The sequence below is a fragment of the Mercenaria mercenaria genome, chromosome 12 (assembly GCF_021730395.1).
Source record: "Mercenaria mercenaria strain notata chromosome 12, MADL_Memer_1, whole genome shotgun sequence".
Lineage (NCBI taxonomy): Eukaryota > Metazoa > Mollusca > Bivalvia > Venerida > Veneridae > Mercenaria > Mercenaria mercenaria.
The window spans coordinates 26,550,659-26,561,493 of record NC_069372.1 but is presented as its reverse complement, the minus strand read 5'-3'; positions in this window follow the sequence as shown (position 1 = coordinate 26,561,493).

Here is a 10,835-nt window from a genome sequence, read left to right as displayed (position 1 = left end):
CAAAAAGTCGATTTTGTCTAGTCATTTACACCATTGCAAATCTTCCATTTCTCTTGAAACCATTTAAGACTTTTCTTTGTTCAAAAGATAATAGGTAAGGGTAGATTTCTCGGAAGCACAGAGCACCAAAAACACAGTCCCAGAGCCACGCATTTGCCAACAACAAAAAGAAGCTGTAATGAAAAAATATTTCGACGGGTTGCTTCAAACATCCAGCAAGTACATATTAATTCATGCTAAATATTGATGGAAGGGAAGGAAATAGTAAAGGGCGAAATGGGATCGGGGGATGGTGGGGGTGGGGGGGGGGGGGGGGGGGGTAGGAACCCGAAGGGGAAAAGTTGAACAAGGACGAATATACAAGGGAATGCCGTGCCCTTTAGAAACAGTCGCACTACAACGTAAACCACAATAGCGCAAACACTCATGTCACCAAAGATAAACATATAACTACGATCAACTAAATAACATAGAAAAACGAACAAGCAACACATAAGAAAACAGTAGGGCACCGTTGTAGACATCAAAACATCAAAACCGATAAGTATTTCTAACATTTCTCTTTTGGAAGACTTATACACATTGTACAATGGACATTATGTATATAATGACTTCGTAGCAATCCAAACTAATGTCATACACCTCCACTATAGTTAGTGGTCTCATTTTAGCTGATTTTACAGTGTGTTTGTTTGGCTGGAAATGTTTTTATTCCATAAAACACGACCCTCGCTTCATTTGATTTTTTTAAGCACAAACAATATGACAATATTCTTCAAGAAACGCATGCCACAGACACGTTAAATGGGTCCTGGTTTGTGCTGTCGCTATTAGAAATTTCTAATTTTATATAAAATAATGAATACCTTGAAGAGTGAGATTTGGCGCAATTAAACTAGTTGAAACTCCCAAGTTGTGGTCATGCCGCTGACCATTCCAAGACGGTCCCTTGCTATTTTCCTTCATTTAGGTATATCTCTGTTGCGTCTGAGATTTCTTTATTGGGTGAAAATAAAAAAAATGAAGCCTTTTAAAGATTTCCATTTTATTGTTTACTGAAATAAGAAACTGGTTCATTTTTTACTTCTGAAAATGAGTTTTACAGTGGTTGATTGTTATTTCAAGTTTCGTCGCATTACGATGCTCCATTAAAAATAATGCAGGAAAAACCTTCAAAAAATGTCCCAAGTGTACTGGTTTTTAAACGAAGTCATGTTTTCAACTTTAAATTACTTTGTAACCACCCTATATATTAAGAAAAGGTTTTCCTTATGCTGAAGTGCAATGTATTAGTAACTGGGTTAGCAAAAGTTTAGAAAATATTAATGGATAATTATTCTTCATGGCTTCTTAGAAATGAAAAGGTATCGAGTTTTATTTTGCTCCGAAAATGGCCAATTGATACTTTACTACTTGCAGCATTGAAAAGTTTTATTAATTAGATGAAGCATTTTTTCTTCATTTAGTAGTGATATGTTTTTTATTTATTTTTTTTCAATATTTGTTCGACTAATACATTTTGAACGGCACATTATTTGTGATATTGAACAATGTGTACAAAAATGTCCCAAGTGTACAAAATAGCAACATTAATAAATATTTTTCTTGTTCATGTGAATTTGTCTATTTATTTGCACATTCTTACTAAGAGGAGGAACCTACAAATCAGTCCTAACAAAGATTTTACATAGTTATGCCATTTGAGATTTTTCTTGCAAATAATGTGATGTCCCAAGTGTACATGACTTTTGACATGTTTGATTTTACAGGTGTCTGTGCCCAAAAATATAAATGACACGTCACCTAGGTGCATGGCAGCATTTAACAGGGTGCAGTTTTCTTACAGAAATGTCTTTTCAGTTGTTATAATGATAAACTGGCAAAAAATATGGATTATTGCAAATTTTGACAGTAAGAAAATTTTCAAATATGTGTACCTTTTTATTGACTACCTTAATTTCTAAATCATATACTTTAATGTATGCTACTATCATTATAGCTTAAAAGAATGCACATTCTTTTGAAAACTAATGATTGTTTAGGGTAAAATCCTGCAGGTTTAAATTATTGCTATTTTTGTACACTTGGGACATAAAACTAACTTAAATATGATGTTATACAAAATATCAAAATAATTCTAATTATTTTCTCACAGAATTATCTAAAGTGAAAATGACTACTGCCATGATAGTAAAATTGATGTCTTTTACATATATGTACACAAAATTTGCACAACTGAGAAACTGAATAAAGTTTAAAAAAACATCAGCAAGCAATACTTTAGTAAATAGGAGATTAAAATATAAAATATGAAAAAAATGCTATTAATTACCTAGTAAAACTACCAAGAGAATGTTTTTATCCATATGATGTACAATGTCAATGTTTTCACTTGAAGAACAATGAATCTAATAAGGGCTTATAATTGTCCAACGTGTACAGAGTAATGCTTACCTTAAAATATGTTGTAATAAAAGGTTATGGTACATGCTCATGATATATAATGTGATATTTGATGCAAAGAAAAGGTTGTTAACTTAGCTCTTAATTTATGTTTAAGCAGTTGTACATTCCTTGTCAAATATTTCCATCTTAAAACTTATGGAATTATAATTATTATCAGCATATATGTTCATTTTGTAAGTTATTAACAAGAGCACACATCTGCAAGACACTATTTCTTCTCTCTATTCTTCAATGATTTGTTTTGTAAGTATACAAATGAAATATACTGGTATTGTTTTTCAAACACTGTAAATATAATAAGTGAAACTGGGTGTTTTTGTCCCAAGTGTACGGAAAATATACAAATATGTTCTTATGAAAACTTCTATATCTTTGACAAATTTTGATATATTGTTATGAAACTTGGCACGTTCATGCATACATCCCGAAGTTTTGTAAATGTAAAGATTTACAACTAGAAATGACACTGTAACTGAGCTAATCAAACTTCAAGTGGTACAAGTGTAAAAACCTGACCCTTAAAACTATAAAATATTTTATTTTGACACATTCTTTTGTATTACTTTGACTGTTAGACTGTCAAAATGTTTTTTATATATTGTATTTATAAGTATATTGAGCTAAAACCGCTTAAGACCTGTTATGTTTTATTTGTTTTTGTATCAAAATATGGTACCCATTTTACAAAAAGTTCAATATTTTTTTCAGAAATCATTAGTTTGCAATTTTTTCTTGTTTTTCATTGCACTTGCCCTTTTGATATATTTAACTAGAACCTTCTAGCTATCTAATTCAATGTATAACTTACTCCTAGCACATGGTTTAAAATTTACCCCTTATTCACGCTCAGGCTTCTTTTTTGTTCACCATATTGCATTCTTTTGTGTTAATGAAATAATTTATGTGTATACCCAGTGTGAAGTGTTTATATTTTTCCCGTGCCCATATTTTCATGGAAACGCTGTATTGGTGGCTTTCGTTCTTATTTCTTGTGTTTCCTTCCCTCTATATAAGAAAACTTGCTTTGCTGTTCCTGAACCGTAAAGTAAAGAAGGCTCGTGTATGATGTAACAAGAGCCCAATGAGGTTAGGAAAGGGAACTGGCAACATACATAATGCAGGTAGTTGTTCAAAAGAAAGGTTCTCTTTACATTTCTGAGTGTGTAACGATTCTAAGAATACATTGCAGAACATGTTACAATTTATTATATATCATCAAACAACCTGAAAGAAAACACTTCAAAACTATTTTAGGGCATTGAACAGACTGCCATGTAGCTATACTATGAGGTAAAGCTTTTTGTAAGAAAACCTTATGAAGACCAGCCTTAACAGAAAACGTACACTTTGTTTAATAAACCATGTCAAATAATATTACCGAATGAATGACAAATTGTAGAATGATATAGAGGAGGATCAACCCTAAAATTATTTATCACAAGAAATGTGGTATGCGGTGAATGTTCAGTTCCTATCTTTAACAGTGCATGTATAAACAATACAACCATTTCTCAATACAATGTAATGCAACCTGTACAAAATGTAGGAAAGCAAACATCACGTTGAAAATTCAACATTTAAAAGATTACTATACTCACCCTAATAAAGCAAACACGTAACATATTGTTTCAAAGAAATAGAGTTTTACAAATGAAAACAAATTTAATGTATTTATTGCACTTTAACATTTCACCCAGGGACTACATAAGGATCAGACTTGTACTTGAAGTGAATCAACAAATTTCACATTAAATTTAAAATTTCAACCTTTGTCTTATCACACTGATTTACAAATTAATTAACAAATGTACAATGTACATGAATCGTACATATTGAGCGGAAAGTGAGGGAACTCGACGCTTATGCAGCGAGAGAAGGAACCCTCCCGAACAGTCGTTGTTTTCACATTAAAGCACATTTAACCGCTTAAAAATATCTAACAATTATTTCATTGGTCGCAGCTATAGTATCTAGGCAACTCATTACAAAACAAAACTTCGTATCTTTCCGTAAGAGCAATTGACCAACCATGCACAAGATGTCATAAGTAAGAATGATTGGTTATTAGCGGTGGGCCTTCCAAACAAATGTCTCGTATCAGCAGACGACAAACATTAGCCGGTGTAGCACAAAACGTGTATGACATCCACGCAGGTCATTTACACAGTTGAAGTCTAAAAGATAAAGGTTGGTACCGGCCCTGTTACATGAATTATTCCGCAGTGTTCTGCTGCACATTTAGCACGTTTAGCACGTTTTCCCTAGTGACTAGGCACCCATAGGCCGTGGATAGTACATGAAGCATTGCATAGTTTCATTAGATTAATAGTAAAATCATCTTAATAGGTAAAATCTACAGGATATTTGTCACTGTCACCAATTGAAAAGATGCATGGAGCAGTCTCACGACAGCCACCCGTTCCAAATACACAAAATATTCATTACCTTCAGACAAATGTTAATCTTATTTGATTTATTTTTAATTGATTACTAAATGGATTACTAATTTTAAACTTCACAGCTTTGTTAACGGTAACTTTGCTTAACCATTTTTCAAAAAAGCTTCGGTAGATATATGACTTATCTATATAAATATTATGTGAAGAAGTAGAATCTTTTATGTATTTTTTGAATAATCAAAATGCATGACAACTATTACTGTGTCATTTATATTAAAGAATGAACCAGTATGCAAGATGGTCCATTTAATACAGTTACCATCATAATCTGATTTTAACAAAATCTGACGTCAGCAAACTTCATTTTATATTGTTTGTATCTATCTCTGTAGCCAAGGTGCTTTTCAGTTATGAAGAAAAAGGTGATCTACAGTGAATGAGATGTTTTGACCCCATTACTCTCTTGTCAAACATTGTATCTTCGTTATCCCGATCTACTAAATGAATTGCCTTTGGGTTATTCCCCGTTTTCAGTTCATCGTTTCGGCTTTAAGGGCTTCGTTAGACTTCGAAAACCCTGTCACGAGGGGTTATTGAATAATTTTTGGTCTTGAGGTATCTTTCTAGAGAATTTCTATTGAATACAGGGAAGTAGGCTCCTAGTCCTCACCACTGGCTTGTCTGATAGAAATATACATTTCTGAGAGATATTCGTTGAGAACAAAGGGTATGATGTTTTATTTGGGCCTATGTTCACGTTTATGCTGTCTGAGCCAGCGTTGTACATAAAGCACACCTTTCTTGATGGCTTTTTTTGTATTAGCTTTTTTGAACATCAGTGAAAGAAAGGATGTTAATGCCAGCAGTTCTTAACGGAGAGTAAAAACGAGTATGTAATAATATTCTATATAGGTACGGTCATGTCAGTTAATATATTTCATTCATTCTGTCTGTTGTACATTCAAGCTTGCTCATGAGATCACTTACATTAAGATACCACAAGTATTAAGATACAATGTTTGTTCCTTCTGTGCATTTAAGGAGGTAGGTTACCTTAATATTTGTATGTGCGCATGCCCAACCGGAAGCTAACATGACGATTTACGACGACGTTCACAACAAACTAAATGTATATATATATCCATTCTTCTAAAATAAAATCATGAACATGTCTCCGATCTTATGCTTAATGGTTTAATAATGCAATAATAGTGAATACATTGACGCAGAAACGCTTCAAAACATTGTTGCCTTTAAATGACGTCATGACGTTACGTGTCAGTTACCGCGCAAAATTTATAGCTTTTATTTTGGAAGTACGTTATTCTGTGCATTTTCTTTATTTGAACTATTCTAAAACAGCCATTATTTGCCGAAATATTTTTTATGAGTCTTTCGCTCTGAATAATGATCAATATTTTGCTTCTTTTACTCTTTTACTGTAGTTATAATGAAATGTTATGCGGAATGTAAGAAAATGGATGATGGTAACTAATGTTATTGGGAATATAGTTGGGTGAAAGGTTACTTATTACGGCCATTTTCATATAAATATTGCGCAGTTTTATTAGTAATACCTATTTTTCAGTTTCTGTTGATAATTTGTTACTTATATACTAAAATTAAGCTCTACAATTGTTCATATTTCAGTAGAAAATTGTGGTTTCTTGAATTAAATTGATGTCACCATGGAAACGAAGCCCTTGACCTATATATCTAAATGTAAAATTCAAAAGCGTTGACACTGGTCTATTAAATGAATACAGCTTCGGCATTTTATTTTCATTTCAACAATATCCATGAGAATAATAACAGCACGCAAAACGATTTTTCCATAATAAATGTCAGACGAGGGGAACTGCTGTAAGTATTTTAAGCTGTGAAATTTGTTTAAATAATTGCAAATAACACGAAAATATTACTTACGTTAGAAATAAGATGTTTTAAAGCTACATTAACAAGAAATATAATTTTATTTAATATTTTTATAAGAAAATACGATAAAAAGCAACATATTAGCTATTTCAAACATCTCTGTTGCAATGGTTACTTTAAACTTTAAGAAAAATAGGGTACCATGTAAAGTGGTTTGTATTTTGCTAATAATATTACCCAAATATTCCCTGTCGGTCATTAACAGAATGGCACTGAAGCCGTCGAAAAACCCGTTTTCATACATAGTTGTTTAAAAATGAGGGAAAATGCGTTACCATGGAAACACGAGCCCCGCGACATATACATTTTAAGCTTATATTAGAAAGCTAACGCGCATACTAGTAAAATTATCAATTATGCAGACGTCTACGGATAACAATGAAACCAAAATGCATTGAAAAGTGTTAAATATCCGTATTTTCCTTCTTCTTTCAATATAAAATACCTTTGGAGGGTCATGTACTTCAAACCTGGATAAAAATTGTATTTTAAGGTTCAGAGATAAACGAAATTCAGATTGTAGCAGTTAAAACATTAAATTACACGAAATACAAAATAACGCTGCTATTCAACTAATTTGAATTTACCCTGGTAACAAGGTAACCTACCTCCTTAAAGAACAAATCATGTTGTATTTAGAGACCACATTGTACCCTTCCTTTATTTGGTTTCCTGGTAGTGTGCTTTATACATATCCTTTTTAGCGATGCCATCAATTACAACTCGACCTACAACACAAAGTAACTATGAAATAACAACATCACAGAACAACAAGTTTTATCACTCTACTTACATCAGAACCTACAAGCAGTGATCCTCTAGGAGTTATCTGTAGCACTATAGGCAATGTTCGTAATGCCAATGGCATTGAACCTGTATGCGGCTCAGATGACAGAATCTACATTAACAAGTAGGCAATCTTGTCTTAATTTAACCCTTGCTAATAATGATAAGTTTTCTAGTCATTTCACTTTATAATATTGTTATTTCTCTTAAAATTTTACATCTCTACTTCTGGAGTAGCAGTATTGTACTGCTACTCCAGAAGTAGAGATGTAGAATTTACTGCTACTCCAGAAGTAGAGATGTAAAATTTTAAGAGAAATAACAATATTATAAAGTGAAATGACTTACGGAGAGGGTAGTGAACGTATTCATATACGTTGTCCAGTTGTTTATACCGTAATTAGTGCTGGGAAGTTTTTCTCTAGTTTCATTTCAGTTGCGAGTTCCATAAGGTAGTTTGCCAGACACCTGAAAGTGAAAAACATTGGTTTTTGTTAATAACAAAATGTTAAATGTAATTAATGACATGAAATATGGCTTGAACAAATGCTATCCTCGGTATATAGAACGTATATATAAATAAATTTTTTTTGCTTGTTTGTTTTGGGTTTAACGCCGTTTTTCAACAGTATTTCAGTCATGTAACGGCGGGCAGTTAACGTAACCATTGTTCCTGGATTCTGTACCAGTACAAACCTGTTCTTCACAGGTAACTGCCAACTTCCCCACATGAATTATCAGAGGTGGAGGACGAATGATTTTAGACACAATGTCTTTTATCAAATCGTCACGGAGAATATACGCCCCGCCCGGGAATCAAACTCGCGACCCCGCGATCCTTAGACCAACGCTCTCCCTACTGAGCTAAGCTGGCGGGGTATAACTAAAAAGTAAAATAAAATAAATTTTTTTAGCACTTGCCACTTAGCAAAACTAGATTAGACAGTCTAATGACTATGTGTTATGAAAATTCGACAAAGGAACAATATTTATACAATGCTAAGAAAAGTAGTGTTGTAGTTTATAACGAAGTACCTAAGCTTTACCAGAAAACCTTAAGAAATGGAAACTGGGTTCAGACAGTGTATAAGAATCAGACAGTTACTTGCACTTAGGTGTTAAGTGTAATAAAACATGTGCTTAAATGAAAATATCAAGGATGTATGTACGAAACTGCGCAAAACGTACCTTAGTTTCGCAGATTGTGGAGTACACAACGGTGGAATACATCCAATATCGGCCAAACATCTTTATGAGACTATTGCACTGCCAAGAGCTCTTTTCGGATGTGAATTTGGTCTGCTGTTACACAAACACAAATGCACTCTCTAGAAATTATTCACAGACAATATATAAAATCTATGCAATCATTACCACGACACATTACCACGACACACCAGAACAGATGTTGCCTTAAGCCTCATTGGTTTATATTCAATTGAACATGAGATTTTTAAACGGAAACTGCTCTTTTTTGGCCAGTTATGTAATTTAGACAGAAACAATCGAGTATGTTTGATTTCCGTCTTAATTGCTTTATGGATTGCCCGAGTAAAATGCTAGGTTTTGTACCAGATGTCTTCAGAATCTTTGGAAAGTATAATATGATTACTTACTTTCATGACTATTACTACAGGGAAAGTTTTCCATCGAATAATGTCTGGAAAAGAACCGTTAAATCAACTTTAAGTTACCATGCACATTTTGAGTACATTAGCAGTTTGATAAATGATGCTACTTTATCTGATTTCTTAAGCTTTCATACCGAAATAGTACCGTGTAATGCTTGGCGGTTCAGTCAGTTATATCGTGATTATTTACCGTACTGTTGTGTTTGTTATAAGTCAAATTTTTACAAGAGAACGTATTCTAATATGTCCAAAATGTCGATGCTCTACGAGGTCAGTGATACATCATGTTGTGTTATTTTGTCCTTTAAATGACATGTATAGACATAAATTATGGAGAAAAGTACGTGCTATCCTAGGAGGTGAAAAGTTTATAACTTTCTGTGAACTGAATTACAAAGAACAATTTCTAGAAATGCTGTCAGGATTTCCGTTTCAAATTATAGAAGATGAAACGAGGGTGGCGCTTTTTAAAATTGTATCCAAGTTCACTCATTATGTGTCGCATCCATTTTATAATATCCTTTTATAAGATTGTATGCAACTATGTATACCACAGTGACCATATGACATATTTGTATTAGACATAATTTATGTTTAACATACATGTAAGCTTTGTTATTTTGACTCTCTTATAGAATATATACATAGTGATATATATTGTCCCGTGATTATTGTAAATATGTATTTCTAATGTAATTGTCTGTGTGTCTGTGTGTCTGTGTGTGTGTGTGTGTGTCTGTCTGTCACAAAGCTTGTCCGCACTCTAAGTCGAACATTTCTCATCCAATCTTCACCAAACTTGAATAAAATGTGTGTGCCAATAAGTCCTCGGTCAAGTTCGATAACTAGCCAAATCGGCCGAGGCACTTCGGAATTATGGCCCTTGAATTACCGAAAAACGCTCAGATTTTAGGCGCATTCCTGGAGCCAAAAGGACCCCTATACTACTCGTGAGTAGTATAGGGGTCCTTTTGGCTCCATGAATGTGCATGCAATCTGAGTAGTATAGGAGTCCTTTTGGCTTGATGAATGTGCATGCGCTCTAGTAGGGCAAGTTTGATAATGAGCCAAATCAGTCCAGGCACTTCGAAGTAATGGCCCTTGAATAACCGAAAAACGGCTTTTTTACTCTTGTCCGTGCTCTAAGTCGAACATTTCTCATCCAATCATCACCAAACTTGAACAAAATGTGTTTGACCATAAGTCCTCGGCCAAGTTTGGTAACTAGCCAAATCGGCTCAGGCACTTTGGAATTATGGCCATTGAATTACCGAAAATCGGCCTTTTTACTATCGTTCGTGCTCTAAGTTCAACATTTCTCATCCGATCTTCACCTAACTTGAACCAAATGTTTTTGACCATAACTCCATGGCCAGGTTCATCAACTAGCCAAATCGCTGGAGGCGCTCCAGAATTATGGCCCTTGAATTACCCAAAATCGGCCTTTTTACTCTTCAAAGATATTTGTAGTGAGTAAACAGTATATAAAGTCTGACTTGCTATTTAGATGATTAGGCAGTTGTGGGAGACATGCGCTTTTCTCAAAAGCAACTCTAGTTACTATTAACTTTAATTTGGACGAATTATAACGTTAAAATGAATGAGCCGTGCCATGAGA